The 17166-nt window shown below is 34.6% G+C and overlaps 1 protein-coding gene and 1 non-coding gene across 2 annotated transcripts in view; one reads left to right on the plus strand and one right to left on the minus strand.

Annotated features, from left to right (window-relative positions):
* The window catches only part of MACROD2 (mono-ADP ribosylhydrolase 2), a 2173194-nt gene that overhangs the window by 973313 nt on the left and 1182715 nt on the right, over positions 1-17166 (minus strand). The gene's annotated exons all lie outside the window — the stretch shown is intronic.
* On the plus strand, positions 12355-12461 carry LOC126013106 (U6 spliceosomal RNA). Its single transcript, XR_007497438.1, has one exon. It is a non-coding gene; the product is annotated as a U6 spliceosomal RNA (small nuclear RNA).

Here is a 17166-nt window from a genome sequence, read left to right on the forward strand (position 1 = left end):
AAGAATTCACTCTCCTAAACATATATGCACCGAATGAGGGGCCAGCAAAATATTTAATACAACTGCTGACAAATCTGAAAAATAATATCAACAACAACACAATAATTGTGGGGGACCTAAACACGGCTTTGTCAACACTGGACAGGTCAACCAGACTGAAACCCAACAAGAATATACTAGACCTGAGGAGAGAAATGGAAGAAAGAGGCCTAGTGGATATATATAGGACACTCCATCCCCAGAAACCTGGATACACATTCTTCTCCAATGTACATGGGACATTCTCCAGGATAGACTACATGCTGGCACATAAAACATACCTCCATAAGATCAAGAGGATAGAAATTTTGCAGACTACCTTCGCTGACCACAAGGCTCTGAAATTATTTGTGAACTCCAAAGGGACTCAGAAGAAACACTTTAACACCTGGAAGTTAAACAGCCTCATGCTCAATAACCAGTGGGTCCGAGATGAAATCAAGGAGGAAATAAAAAGGTTCCTGGAAACAAATGACAATAAAGACACAAACTCTCAGAACTTATGGGACACAGCAAAAGCAGTACTGAGAGGAAAATTTATAGCTTTGCAAGCACACATCAGGAAGGAAGAAGGAGCTTACCTGAGTAGCTTAATGACACAGCTAATAGAACTAGAAAATGCTCAACAAAAGGACCCAAGAACAGGAAGACAGAAGGAAATAACAACGCTGAGAGCAGAAATCAACGAAGTGGAAACTCAAAAAACAATCCGAAAGATCAACGAAAGCAGAAGTTGGTTCTTTGAAAAAATAAACAAGATTGATAGACCACTGGCAAACCTAACACAGAAAGAGAGAGAGAGAAACTTGATAACTCGTATCAGGAATGAAAAAGGAGAGATCACTACTGATATGACAGAGATTCAAAGGGTAATCAGAAACTACTTTGAAAAACTCTACGCCACTAAAAATGAGAACCTGGAAGAAATGGATAAATTCTTGGACTCTTATAATCTTCCACGGTTGAAGGAAGAGGATGTAGCATATCTAAACACCCCCATCACCATTGATGAAATTAAAACAGTAATCAAATGTCTGCCGAAAAACAAAAGCCCAGGTCCAGATGGATTCACTAATGAATTCTATCAAACTTTCCAAGAGGAACTACTGCCAATCTTGGCAAGACTCTTTCATGAAATTGAACAAACAGAAACACTTCCAAATAGCTTTTATGAAGCCAACATCACCTTGATACCTAAACCAGACAGAGACGCTACCAAAAAAGAAAATTACAGACCAATATCACTGATGAATGCAGATGCAAAGATCCTCAACAAAATCCTGGCAAATAGGATTCAATGCCTCGTTAAGAAGATCATCCACTACGATCAAGTAGGTTTCATCCCAGGAATGCAAGGCTGGTTTAACATCCGTAAATCTATCAACATAATACACAACATCAATAACAAGAAAAATAAAAACCACATGATCATATCAATAGATGCAGAGAAAGCATTTGATAAGGTCCAACACCCATTCTTGATCAAAACTCTCAGCAAGATGGGAATGGAGGGAACCTTTCTCAATATAGTGAAGGCCATCTACCACAAGCCAGTGGCAAATATTATCCTCAATGGAGAAAAACTGAAAGCCTTCCCTCTAAATTCTGGCACAAGACAAGGCTGTCCTCTCTCACCACTCCTATTCAACATAGCACTGGAAGTACTTGCTATAGCGATTAGGCAAGAAAAGGATATCAAGGGAATCCAGATAGGAAAGGAAGAAGTCAAGCTCTCACTGTTTGCAGATGACATGATACTCTACTTAGAAAACCCTAAAGACTCTATCAAAAAGCTTCTAGAAACAATAGACTCATATAGCAAGGTGGCAGGCTACAAAATTAACACACAAAAATCAATGGCCTTTCTATACACCAACAGTAATAAAGAAGAAATGGACATTAAGAAAACAACCCCATTCACAATAGTACCACACAAACTCAAATATCTTGGAATCAACTTGACTAAATATGTGAAGGACCTATACAAAGAAAACTATAAAACTCTGCTCCAAGAAATAAGAGAGGACACACGGAAATGGAAACACATACCCTGCTCATGGATTGGCAGGATTAACATCATCAAAATGTCAATACTCCCCAAGGCATTATACAGATTTAATGCCATCCCTCTAAAGATACCCATGACATTCTTCAAAGAAGTGGATCAGACACTTTTGAAATTCATTTGGAACAATAAACACCCTCGAATAGCTAAAGCAATCATTGGGAAAAAGAATATGGGAGGAATTACTTTTCCCAACTTTAAACTGTACTACAAAGCAACAGTTATCAAAACAGCATGGTATTGGAATAAGGATAGGTCCTCAGATCAGTGGAATAGGCTTGAATACTCAGAAAATGTTCCCCAGAGATACAACCATCTAATTTTTGATAAAGGAGCAGGAAATCCTAAATGGAGCAGGGAAAGCCTCTTCAACAAGTGGTGTTGGCACAATTGGATAGCCACTTGCAAAAAATTAAACTTAGACCCCCAGCTAACATCATGTACAAAGGTAAAATCCAAATGGATTAAAGACCTCGATATCAGCCCCAAAACCATAAGATATATAGAACAGCACATAGGCAAAACACTACAGGACATTACAGGCATCTTCAAGGAGGAAACTGCACTCTCCAAGCAAGTGAAAGCAGAGATTAACAGATGGGAATATATTAAGCTGAGAAGCTTCTGCACCTCAAAGGAAATAGTGCCCAGGATACAAGAGCCACCCACTGAGTGGGAGAAACTATTCACCCAATACCCATCAGATAAGGGGCTAATCTCCAAAATATACAAGGCACTGACAGAACTTTACAAGAAAAAAACATCTAACCCCATCAAAAAATGGGGAGAAGAAATGAACAGACACTTTGACAAAGAAGAAATACGCATGGCCAAAAGACACATGAAAAAATGTTCCACATCACTAATCATCAGGGAGATGCAAATCAAAACAACGATGAGATACCACCTCACACCCCAGAGAATGGCACACATCACAAAGAATGAGAATAAACAGTGTTGGCGGGGATGTGGAGAGAAAGGAACTCTTATCCACTGCTGGTGGGAATGCTGTCTAGTTCAACCTTTATGGAAAGCGATATGGAGATTCCTCCAAAAACTGGAAATCGAGCTCCCATACGATCCAGCTATACCACTCCTAGGAATATACCCTAGGAACACAAAAATACAATACAAAAACCCCTTCCTTACACCTATATTCATTGCAGCTCTATTTACCATAGCAAGACTCTGGAAACAACCAAGATGCCCTTCAACAGATGAATGGCTAAAGAAACTGTGGTACATATACACAATGGAATATTATGCAGCTGTCAGGAGAGATGAAGTCATGAAATTTTCCTATACATGGATGTACATGGAATCTATTATGCTGAGTGAAATAAGTCAGAGAGAGAGAGAAAAACGCAGAATGGTCTCACTCATCTATGGGTTTTAAGAAAAATGAAAGACACCCTTGTAATAATAATTTTCAGACACAAAAGAGAAAAGAGCTGGAAGTTCCAGCTCACCTCAGGAAGCTCACCACAAAGAGTGATGAGTTTAGTTAGAGAAATAACTACATTTTGAACTGTCCTAATATTGAGAATGTATGAGGGAAATGTAGAGCCTGTTTAGGGTACAGGCGGGGGTTGGGTGGGGAGGAGGGTGATTTGGGACTTGGGTGATGGGAATGTTGCACTGGTGATGGGTGGTGTTCCTTTTATGACTGAAACCCAAACACAATCATGTATGTAATCAAGGTGTTTAAATAAAAAAAAAAATTAAAAAAAAAAAAAAAAAAGAAGAGGTATACACATTAATTCTTCAAATTAACCTGTAGAAAAATATGAGAGAAGTCCAATTGCTCTCTGGAATAAAACTCACCCATGAATAAGAAAAAAAAAAAAAAAAAAAAAAATTTGGTCAATTAAAAATAAATCAAAGTCTACATTATCCATACTGTTTCACAGAAAATTATATAGCTAATTCAAAAATCAAGACTTCAAAAATCATGTTGATCAATTTTTCATGCTCTTTTGGCATATATAAATCTTAGAAAGGGTATTTTCTGGCCATGGCATGAATTTCATTTTTTAGTTGATTGAATTATTGTAATAGGGGCAAATTTTAAGTAATTAATAAATTTTTCTTATTTTCTACTACTGATGTTTAAATTTGGGAGGAGGGTTTCACACCCTCCTCAGGTGTTACTCCTGGCTCTGCACTAAGAAATTACTTCTAGTGGTGTGATAGAGACCATATAGGATGTCAGGGTTTGAACTGGGATCAGCAGCATGAAAGGCAAGCACCCTATCCATTGTACACTAGTCCCAAGACTTCCAATTAGTTTAGTATTCTCCAACTTCTAGACTACATTTGTTAAATTATATGCATTGTATTTTAGATAGCAACATTACTTTTTTATAGAGGTAAACAATGGAGTAATCACTCATGTTAATTTTAATGACTTAAAGATAATATTTTTAGCAGTATTATTGAAATTGAGATAAGAGAGTTACTAAAGTGTTAATGTTGATGTTTTGATGTGCTAAATTTTACTGTTACTCCACTTTCATAAAAGTGCCAAAGACCCTAGTGGTGAAGTGGTAATCAGGGTTTATCCTGTGCTTGAGGATGAGTGTTTTGATGGATGAGTGTTTTGATGGAATTTGTCTTGGTGGCACTTGGGAGAATTCAGTGCCAAGGATCAAGCACCTTAGCTGATATATTCATGCTTGAAATTTTTGTATGTGTAGTATTAGTTCAATTTAAAATGAAAATATTATTTTTAAAATTTATCTTCCATGCATTCCACAGGACATCCCAATGTTTCAAGCTACTTACTTCAATATAGCTTAAGGATTAAAAAAAATCAATTTATTTAAAAATATGAAAAAGTATTCAGGCATTCTATATTTTATACTTAAAATTACCAGTCATCCTAGTATCACTTATCAAATGTTTTAATCATAAAAGAAAGCTAAGAATTATGAAAATTCATTTGTTCAGGGAAAGAAAATATGAGTATAAGGAAAAACAGTAGACATACTACAATGTGAAATGAAGGTATTTAACTTTGTACAAAAATTATAAATCCACCATTCACAATATAGTAAAGGCTTGCTAGCTGATGGTCAACTTCCGGCACTGTTTCTTACTTGTCACTAGGAAACCATCCCAGAGTTAAACATTCATTGAAGATAGAGGTCTCTGCCTGAGCATAAACACCTGCGCATGAGTCAAGTGTTTTGGCCACTGAGCTTACATTGACTCTCTGTTGAGAGGCGTTTGCCTTGCACACTGCTGACCCAGGAAAGACCTGGGTCCCCTTTTGGTCCCCCGAGCCAGGAGCCAGGAGCAATTTCTGAGCACATAGCCAGAAATAACCCCTGGGTGTGGCCCAAAAACAAAAACAAACAAACAAAAAAAGACAATTCTCTGCAAAATTTGTGCATAAAGTTACCTTTGAGAATAAAATTATGTAAAATGAATCTAAAACAAATTAGATTTGCCCTTGACAAAAAACTAATGATCCACACAATACAGGGAGGTTGAAAAATTTGAGACAACAGTCAAGCTTAAATCATGATAAGGGGCCAGAGCGACAGCACAGATGTAGGACATTTGCCTTGCATGTGTCTGGCCCAGGACGGGAGGTGGGTTCCATTTGGTCATCCCATATGGTTCCCCACACCCAAGTAGCAGCAATTTCTGAGCGCACAGCTGGGAGTAATCCCTGTGTATCCCTGGGTGTGGCCCAAATACCAAAATAAATAAATAAATAAAAAATCATGATAAAAAGCACTTAGATCTTATATCACTAATTTCCTATTGTATTTGGTGGGCAAAAAAAAAAAAAAAGAAAGGTCAGTATGTAAAAGTTGCCATGTGAGTGAGATTACATTTGCTTTCTATAGTTAATGGAGTTTTGTCCTGAGAAAGTGAAGGTCACACACATTGAGGCCAATGTGAGGTCTAAGGCCTGTATAAGCAGCAACTTCTAGGCTCATAGCTTATTTAGTGACATTTTTTTGCAAATGGTCTGATTTCTTGTATGGTGGCTCACCCTATCAACATTTAGCTTTACACTGAGTAAACAAGGGGAGATAATAATGTATCATATAAATCAAAAGTTTTCAGTGCTGCTGTGGAAAAAATTTCTATTATAAGTCAACAAATCAATATTTTGTATTATAGAGTAGGAGTCCAAAATCTCTGTAAAACTCCAGTTAGTAACTATTTTAGGCTATGGCCCATAGCTATGCAATTTTTTTAGATAGAGCAAAATCAAACCATTACATAAATAAATGAGCATGTTAATTTAGGCAAGTGGACAACAGATCAGATTTGAGCCATATGCTAACCTTTTCCAACCTCTAATAAGGTCATCTGCATCTTATAAGTTAGGCAGAGTAAGATGTCCACATCCAATAAATAATCAGATTATGTGACTATTATTTTACATGGGAAACATGAATAGTTGATTATTTGAAATGAGAAGATTGGGCCTAAGCGATTACAGCAGGTAGGGCATTTACATTGCATGTGGCCAACCAGGATTTGATCTCTGGCATTTTGTATAGTCCCTAAGACTGATTTCTGCCAGGAGTGATGTCTGGGCATAGAGCTAGGAGTAACCCCTGAGTGCTGGTGGGTGTGGCCCCAAAACAAAACTAAAACAAAATTAAATTGGAAGATTATTTATATTATTCACACAGGTGAAACATTATTGTAAAGCTCTTCTGAGAAAAGATCTTATGAGAGCCAGTTCGAGAGAAGGGATGTATGACAGAAGCATAAATGAAGTGATAGGATTTTACTACTGGGAAAAAATGATACAAACACCTTCTTCTCTAGACCTATTGGAAGAAAAAACAGCACAATCAACTCCTGATTGCAATGTGATTGTCTCATTTGAGACCAATTCCAAATATCAAAAATAATCTTTGTGTAATACTCCTTTAGGCTGAATTATAATGTGAAGGTTTGTTCTGGTGGACACTAGATGGCAATAATGGTGGATATCTACATTCAGTGAGAACCAAGCATTTGTATTGTAAAGTACTGACCTGTTTCTTCAGTAGGACTGAACCTAACCTATAGATGTTCTATAGATGTCTAGATAGACATCTAGAAAACTAGATGTCTCTATGTGATGTTAAAAACTTAAATGATAATAGATTCTGAGGTGAATTGCATTTTGTTCTTGTTCCATATCAGCACTGCTCAAAAATGACTCCCACATCAGTCTTTTCCTTAAGTGCTGTTTCAAGTATGGGGGATTCTTTGGAAGATGGGAGGGGGGATCAACCAGGGCCTGCTTCATGCAAAGATGCACTGTTGAACGATCTCTCTAGCCCAAAATGAGTTGTAAAATTTAGACAAGAAATATAATTTAATTTAATTTAATTAAAAACATATATTTTTATAAAATAAAATGGAAACATAGTTTATCCTTCAAAATTAATTTACATAAGTAGAAGTAATAGAATTATTTACTCTATCTCTATGTTTACATGGTCCCTCTAATCTATACACCAAGCACCTTTAAGATAACTGAATTTTGAAATAAGAAAACTGAATAGACAACGTTAGTTGGGCTATAGACATGCCACTTATGCGTCTTTTTTTATAAAAGACAGGCTAATTATTTTCCTTTCTTACTACTCTCTTCTTCATATAACTTCTTGCTTTAAGCTGAAGAATTCATATCAGGGTTTTATCAGATGAAAACAGTAACAATTCAGAGACATTTAATTAACTGTGTCGTGGGTAGTTTTATATTTAGATTGTTGCTCAGAACTTTCTCAATTAAAAATTAGAATAGTATTCTGATATCTAATATAAATATCTTAAAATTAAAATAATGTGGCAAGTTAGTACTGGCTTGTTTTTTAAACTACATCTAAAAATAGAGATTAAAAAAGGTGAGGGGAAAGGAGAAAAATGCTCACAAACTACTAATGAGAAGAAGAAAATTATGCAAAATTCTAACTTTTCAAAGCCTTCCCCATGAAAAAGTATTTTGAAATCAATGTCATGGTTCATTTTATTTATTTTTTTCTTTCCTTTTCTTTTTTTATTTATCTGTTTAAACATGTACATTTACTTTGTCCCTCGAGCCCCCAGATTGTATTTATTTTTATTTTATTTACTTTATTCTAAAGTCCTTTTGTGAGAGTTACAGGAGACACTATTTGTTTCATGGCCTTTTATTGTTGCTTTTATTTTCTTCTTCCTCCTAAAATGTTCAGTAAAGCCAAACACACTGCATTTTTTTGACCAACACTGGGGAATGTTTAAGTCTGAGGTTTTCTAACCAAGGATTAGACAAAGACACGACATTATCATTTATCTAACTTCATCAATTGTCAGCAAATGAAAACATGGCAGCTTTACAATGGCAAAGAGATTTATTTTGAAATGAAGCATTGCAAGTAGTGAAAGAAACAGAACTTAGGACATAGTATCAGTCTCATTTTCATCATCGGCCTGTAACTCTCTTTTTCAGAAACCTTGTTGTTTCCTACTCAGAATTAAATGTCCAGTCCCTGGTCTCCTGGTCTTCTGGCCCATATACTGTGTCCACAAGAAGTAGAAAAATTCTGCACCTTTTTTAATAGGAAAAACTGTCTCCAGGCATCTCTATAGAGAGGGACAATATGCAAAACTTTCAGAGGGTGGAGCTTACAATCTATTTACCAGATTACAGTCTTGCTTAGGATTTCAAATAGAAGATTGTTTTAAAAATAAAAAAATAAAAGAGAAAAATGTTTCTAGACTAAAGAGATAATACAGCAGGCCACTATATGCTTGCCTGGCACTTGGCCTGCTAGTGTTCCATCCCTGATCCCAGACACTGACTGCCCCATCAGAGTCAGGATTAAGACATGAATGCAACCAGATTTGATCCCACACCAAACAATCAGCCACATAAACACATGTAATATCTATCTGTGTTGAGCAGTGACAAAAGAAAGAAGATAACCAAAGGAATCTTCTATCCTTTTGAGTTTTCCAGTATAACAAGAAGAGGTTTTATACACCTGCAGTTACGTAAACTCAAAACATTCCAACAGAATGCTGCATTTCTTTACATGTTTTCTGCACCTTCATTTTCTTTTATAATGAACTCGTTTTTTGGTGAAGCAAGGAACTTTTTTTTAGAAAGACTTGAGAAGAGAGAGAAGTATGTGTTCAAGAGAGAAACAAAAGCTTCTCCAGAATAAAAATGGTCAACCAGTGAGATATGTGTTCAAGTGAGGACAGTATGCTTGGAGGGCAAGAGCCTATAATAAATTCTTTGTCTGGTTTTTCTCTTCCATCAAGTTCTTCCGAGCAAGTGTCCTGAGTGACAATTATCCTCTGTGTGGCTTTTCCTATGACTGGGCATAAAAATTATTTTCATTCAAACCCTCTATCTCATTACAAACACTGAGGACTGTGTTCTCTATGGCATGACATGACTCTTCAATATGATTTAGAGTCTATGAAACTCTTTAGATTTATCTGGTTTCTAAAATTATCCTCTAATACTAACAGGATAGAGCTTTTTAAAATTGTCATTTACTTGAAATGAAATTCATATGGTACAATATTTACCACTTGAGATTTTGTAATTTAATGGAATATTTTTTAGCATTTTAGCAGTCACATAACCATCATTTTTAGTTTATGAAGTTTTATGTTCAAAAGAAGCATCATACCAATCTCCATTTAGTTCCCATTTATCCATCATCTCCTACCTCCATCTCTGGAAAGCAATCTGCTTTCTATTAATTTGCTATTTCTGGGCGTGTTCTATAAATTGAATTGCAACAAGTAGTCTTTTTGAATGGCTTATATTACAGAAAATAAAGTTTGTAAGCTTCATCAATGTTGCAGCATATATTTATATTTTATTTTCTTAGTTATTGAATAATACTATAAATAATATGAATGGGCTAAATTCATTAGTTAATTTCTGAGTAATTTCAACTTATAGGGTTATTACATATAATGATGCTCTGAACATTAATGTACAAGTTTCTATGTAAAATATTATTTCAATTTTCTTAGCTATATATTTAAAAGTGGAATGGCCAAGTCATAATGACAATTTTATGCTAAAATTTTAAGAAACTGCCAAGCTGTTGTATATAGTAAATGTACCATTTTATATCCCCATTGAAATGTAAGATGTTTCCAGTTTCTCTGCTGAATATGTTATTTTACCATTCATAGGAATAAGAACAAATTTTATTAACCCTATTTTATAGGTTAAGAAAGATGTTTTAAACAATTAATTATAAAAAGCAAAAAAAAATAAAAAGCATGGCACATATATTATTTTACAAATTATCTTATTTCCATTTATAATACATACCACTAGATAATTCTAAAAATTATTATAAGAGTGTGAAATAGTGCCCTAAATGACTCTCAGGTGAAAAATGAAAATGATATGGACTGCATTTACATTCACTTTCATAAGCACACCCCATTCACTAGGTTACTGGTTTACCCACTGGTATTATAAGGAAATACTAATGCACCAATAAAACACACTTCAAGAAGCTAAACTTATAGCAATACCTTTATGCTGAAAAATGATTAACCTACATTAAAATAATCTTTTGGGGGGCCGGAGCGGTGGCATGGAGAAGTAAGGTGTCTGCCTTGCCGGAGCTAACCGCGGTTTGATCCCCTAGCGTCCCATCTGCTCCCCCAGGCCAGAAGCGATTTCTAAGTGCATAGCTAGGAGTAACCCCTGTCACCTAGTATGCCCCCCCAAAAAAACAAAAACAAAAACAAAAAAATCTTTTTTGCAGCTCCTCAAATTATTAGGAAATAGTTTTTGAGAGGGAAGGAACTGGCCATACTTGATGGTGCTCAGTGCCTACTCCTGGGTCTACATTTAAGGACCACTACTATTTATGTTCAAGGGATCAACTGCACACAGGTTGACCATAAGAAAGGAAAGCAACTTTCCCATTTGTTCTGTCTCTCTAGCCTCTTCATACTGAATTTTTGAAGGGTTCTTTTCTTTACATCTTGACACTTCTCCTACCATTGGATAATAATTACTTTAGAAAAGTATACAGTACTGTCTATCTGTTGTTGAAGTAATCTAACACATCAGAAAGCTTCTTAATTTGTCTCTCTAGCTTGTCTTTTTTCCCTCTATGTTAAATGTTCGCTGAAAATACAAATTTAACTATTCAAATACAAGTTTGAATAGTTATGTGGTTATTATTAAAGCCAATTTTTTAAAAGTTGAAAATAATGTCAACAGATTATATATTAGAATAGTAAAATTCACTATTGCCTGGCCTCTAAATAAGCTCCTGACTTTCCTTCTTTTTTAAAAGTGAGGCAATATAAATAATATGTAAATGTCATAATGAAATCTCACTCACTTGTCATAGGGAACTGATTAGATATTTTTTTAAAGCAATTGGGGTCACTGATGTTATATGTCAGGACCCTTACCAGTAGTGAAAATTTTAATTTAAAAAAAACAATTATCACCAAAGAACAATAAGGAATTCTGAAGATGATGGCTTCTATTAAAATCTTATGTGTAGAAATAAGAGAATGCGTAAATAAAAAATTATCCATTTCAGATGTCTTCTCTTGTATTTAATATTACAACTCTTATGGTAAATAGATGACTGCTTCTTAAACTACTAACTGAATGTGGGATTTGAAAAAATTAATTAACAGTGAAATATTTCTGAATGTGCATCAAACAAAATTAAATTCAAAATCAACCACATAAAGAATCAGAGGTGTTTCTGCCTGTACTCTTGTATTACATTTGTCTGGCAATTAGGGGTTATGAGTAAAACAAATGCTCAGAATCTCTGATAGGACAAAGCTTAGAATACTTAGAAGAGTATTACAAGTAGTGCTGGGAGGCTGTATAATGCTGAGGATAAAACCAGGGTCCTATACATGCATAGAATTCACTCTATACCTGTACTATGTCTTTGCACTTGTTCAAATATTTTATTAAGAGTTAGGCACAGAATAGTCTCACTAATCTATGGGTTTAAAAAAAATAAAAGAAAATATTGTAATAATTCCCATAGACAATAGAGATAAGGGCTGGAAGTTTTACTATATGAAACTCACCAGGAAGAGTGGTGAGTGCAGTAAGGGAAATAACTATACTAACAACTATCATGAAAATGGTAATGAATGAGAGAAGTAGAATGCCTGTCTTTGATCCCTTGATTTCTTTTTTTTTGTCTAATACATTAAATATTAGGTTACATAGATGAAGTATATGTGTATAATTTTCTGCTATTTATAAAAGACAGGAAATTGTGCTCGCTTCGGCAGCACATATACTAAAATTGGAACGATACAGAGAAAATTAGCATGGCCCCTGCGCAGAGATGACAGGCAAATTCGTGAAGTGTTCCATATTTAAAAAAAAAAAGACAGGAAATTACTAGTCATCCATAATTTAACTAAAACACTTTAATGGGGCAAAATTAATTAAAATATTGAAACAAAAATTAGACATGGTGCTTTTTAGATCTTCTAGTAGAAAAAGACCATTGGAACACTTATTTAGGATGCTAAATAAATATATTATAAATTACTTTATATATTTAAACAACTATTCATTAAATAGTTATTTTAGTATTTATATATTATATTATATTATTATATTACATATATTTTATTTAGAAAATATTTTCCCAAAAGTGAATTCTGGAAACATGTGCATTTGTGACATTTTCCTATCATTGGAACATTTGAGTATTTTAAAAATAATTTCAGTTTTGCTTATATGATTCTTTAAAAAAGACAAATACATCATAGATACTCTGTACACAATAAATACAAGATTGTGCACATTATTAAAATATACATGTTATCATTTTATTTTTGCAATTTAAAGTTAAACTATATGTACTGCCATTTTATTGTTTGATATGATATATAATTATAACATCCAATCTAGTGGGTATGTTCATTTGTTAACTTTAAGACAAAAAATAGCAAATAAATATATTAGAACTTCACTCATGTTAGTAGGGAAAATGTTTCTTTGCTGAATATGATAATATTTTATGTGAAAGTATTTAATTTCTCGAGAGACTCGCAACATGAGTTACGCACATAGTATACTTGCATAACTTTATTAGCAGTTTTTTAAGTTTATTAACCTAACTAACCAAAAAATATAATCCCTTTTGACTTACAGAATTTGTTGAACTGAATGGTGTGAGTGCTTGCAAAAAGGCTAGTTTTAATTCCCTTTATAGTAGTTATTGAAACAAAACTAATGAGGTATACACAGCCCAACATTATGTCATCATACAGCTTCAGTTAATATAAGTAAAGCCCAAAGCAAAAATTATAGTCAATTGCAATGAAGTAATTAGAGAATTATATCTTTTAAGTAATTTTATCTTTGTGTTTTATGCCATTTTTTTAATTGCAGGCTTAAAACTGTTTAGTTTTTATGAAAATTATATCCTAATAATTTATTTGCAAGGTTCAAAAAAGTATAATAATGAGCCCCACTGCATATATTTATATAAAATTTCAGGTACATTAATAGTGATACATGTGCTTATAAATTTATTCCTGTAAATGAGCCAAAGAACTAAGAAAAATATATGCGAGTAAAAGAGCTGGATAAAGTCTTTGAACAAGTTGCAGAACTATTAAGCATTTTGTTTCAATCTCTTAGATGAATAGATAGTTCCCCTGCCTCAGAATGGTCATACTAGGACTTGGAGACACATAATTCTCCTTTGATTTATCTTATTTGTTTTTACATTTGTATGCACATTTCTAAGGAAGCAACTTATTTTGCCTTGATTCTTATTACCATAGAGTCATTGTCATTAGATAAAAATTCCTGTCCAAGAAAGAGTACCTTTGTGTTGATTAAATTAGGCTTTGGAGCAGAAAAAAATTCTAAAATTTCCAGTTCCTTTTGGTCTTTGGGTTGAGGGACACAGTAAAGTACTATTCACGATAGAAGGTCATAGTACCCCAGCTTCTGGGAATGTTATCAACAGACAGTTTTCTGCTGTTAGCCTCTCAAGAAATGTTTCTTAACTGAAAAGAGCTACATACTCTATGATATGTCCCTTCCTGAAACAGCTTGTAATCAGTGACCACTTGGCATGAAATATGAAGGTCCAGGCTCCTCGTCTCAACTTGGGCTAATTCAGAAAAACCATTGAAGATTCATATCTCCCCCAATAAGATCAGCAGATGTGCCAATGAGTCTGCAGAACCTCCTAACATCTCTCTCTCATCTCCTCTCTCTTACTTCCTCTTTTCTGCTGTAGATTGCCATCACATAATCTGGATTAAACCATTGGGTACCATAAATGGACACACATGACAAAACAACTATGGAATAATAAACTTTATAATCACAAATATTTAATTTTAAGAATCATGGTATGGGTACTAAAATGTAGTAAAAGGACAGGGTATCATCCTTGCACACAGCTAAGTCGGGTTTGACTGTTGGAACCCTGTATTGGCCACCAGAAACGATTCTGTAGTGCAAAGCCAGTAGTAAGCACTGAATACAGTAAAGGAATCCAATAACCAAATCAAATCCAAAAAAATGAAATTGAATCTATGGATGTCTTAATTTTACAATTTATTACTGTTGTTGCAATGTCAGGTAATCCAGATCTTTACAAATGAAAGACACCTATATGCTGTTCTATATACTTTATGGTATCAGGTCTGATATCAAGGTCTTCAATCCATTTGGATTTTATCTTCATACATGATGTTAACTGGCAGTCTATGTTTGCTTTTTTGCAAGTGGCTAACAAGTTCTGCCAACACCACTTGTTGCAAAACGTAGGTAAAACACTCCATGACATTGAGACTAAAGGCATCTTCAAGGAGGAAACTGCACTTTCCATACAAGTGGAAGCAGAGATAAACAGATGGGAATACATTAAGCTGAGAAGCTTCTGCACCTCAAAGGAAATAGTGTCCAGGATACAAGAGCCACCCAATGTATGGGAGAAACTATTCACCCAATATTGATCAGATAAGGCACTAATATCCAAAATATACAGGGCACTGACAGAGCTTTACAAGAAAAAAAAATCTAATCCCATCAAAAAATGGGGAGAAGAAATGAGCAGACACTTTGATAAAAAAAAAAAAGAAAGAAATACAAATGAGAAAAGGTACATGAAAAAATGCTCCTAGTGACTAATCATCAGGGAGATACAAATCAAAACAACTTTGAGGTACTATCTCACACTACAGAGATTGGCGCACATCATAAAGAATGACAACAATTAATACTGGTGGGATGTGGAAAAAAGGAACTTTTATCCATTGCTGGTGGGAATGCCGCCTAGTCCAACCTTTGGAAAGCTATATGGAGATTCCTCCAAAAACTGGAAATTGAGCTCCCATTCGATCCAGCTATACCACTCCTAGGGATATCCCCTAGGAACACAAGAATACAAAACAAAAACCCCTTCCTCACACCTATATTTATTGAAGCACTATTCACAATAGCCAGGCTCTGGAAACAACCAAGATGCCCTTCAACAGATGAATGGCTAAAGAAAGTGTGGTACATATACACAATGGAATCATATGCAGCCATCAGGAGAGATGAAGTCATGAGATTTTCCTATAGATGGATGTACATAGAATCTATCATGCTGTGTGAAATAAGTCAGAGGGAGAGATATATGCAGAATAGTCTCACTCATCTATGGGTTTTAAGTAAAACGAAAGACACCTTTGCAACAATCCTCAGAGACAAAGAGAGGAGGCTGAAATTTCTAGTTCACTTCATGAAAAAAAAAAGAGTGGTGAGTGAAGTTAGAGAAATAACTATATTGAAAACTATCATAACCATGTGAATGAATGAGGGAACTGGAAAGCCTGTCTAGAGTACAGGTGGGGGTGGGGTGGGGTGGGGTGGAGGCAGATTTGGGGCAATGGTGGTGGGAATGTTGCACTAGTGAAAGGGGTGTTCTTTACATGACTGAAACCTAATCAAAATTATGTTTGTAATCAAGGTGTTTAAATAAAGATATTATTAAAATAAATAAATAAATAACAGCAGAAATAAAACAAATGAAAGACACATTCTAATACGGAGCCATTTTTTACTCTTTTACACAGGAATAGATTTATTTCTCACTTCCAGATCAGTTTTTAAAAACCCATGTTTCAACTAAATAATATGTACTTAGATAATTTCAAACATTATTAAATTAGCTTCCAAACACCTAATGCTGATTTTTCATAAATCTTGATAAATCTCTTGCTTCCTTACTTCCCTCAATGAAGGCAACACTTTTCTCAAAGGAGGAAACTCACTATGCTGTTTCCAAACCCTATAAATCACAATAAATAAAGGCTACAGTTTAATCATGTGAAGATAAAAATAGAAGTCCTCAAAAATCGTAGCAAAATAAATAAAAATATATAAAATAATCTAACAAAGATAATAAGTTAGTTAAGATATAGCTTAACTCAATCTGTAATATTAATTCTATTAAAAACGTCTTCTTTGAAACTGTTGAATTCTACATCAATGAAACTAGAGAGCCTTGTTGATACTGATAAATTCATTTATATTTAAAAACTCTATTGGTTTTGTTATATCCTTTCATTCTCTCAAAAAAATTTTTTTTGGCTTTTGGGTCACGCCTGACAATGCACAGGGGTTACTCCTGGCTCTATGCTCAGAAATTGCCCCTGGCAGGCTCGGGGGACCTTATGGGATTCGAACCACCGTTCTTCTGCATGCAAGGCGTTAAACACCTTACCTTTATGCTATCTCTCTAGTCCTTTTTTTCTCAATTCTATAGCTTAAGAATGCTATTAAAATGCTATTAAAAAATCTGAGCATTTCCAATAAAAAAATTCGGTTTAAAGCCATGGCACTTGCTTTAGATTATTAACCCTCTCCATATATTCCGAAATTACCCCTTTGTTCAAATCTAATGACAGGTGTTTGTGGTTCATGTTTTGAAGAGACTATCTTGACACGATGCAATGAACTAATACTGCTGGTTGGGTTAGTGAAAAATAAAACACTAGAAGAGGAAGAGAGATGATCCACTAACCAACTTCCTCTCTGCATCTGCCTGGAATCTCATCTACCCCGC

This window comes from Suncus etruscus, chromosome 6, assembly GCF_024139225.1.
Source record: "Suncus etruscus isolate mSunEtr1 chromosome 6, mSunEtr1.pri.cur, whole genome shotgun sequence".
Lineage (NCBI taxonomy): Eukaryota > Metazoa > Chordata > Mammalia > Eulipotyphla > Soricidae > Suncus > Suncus etruscus.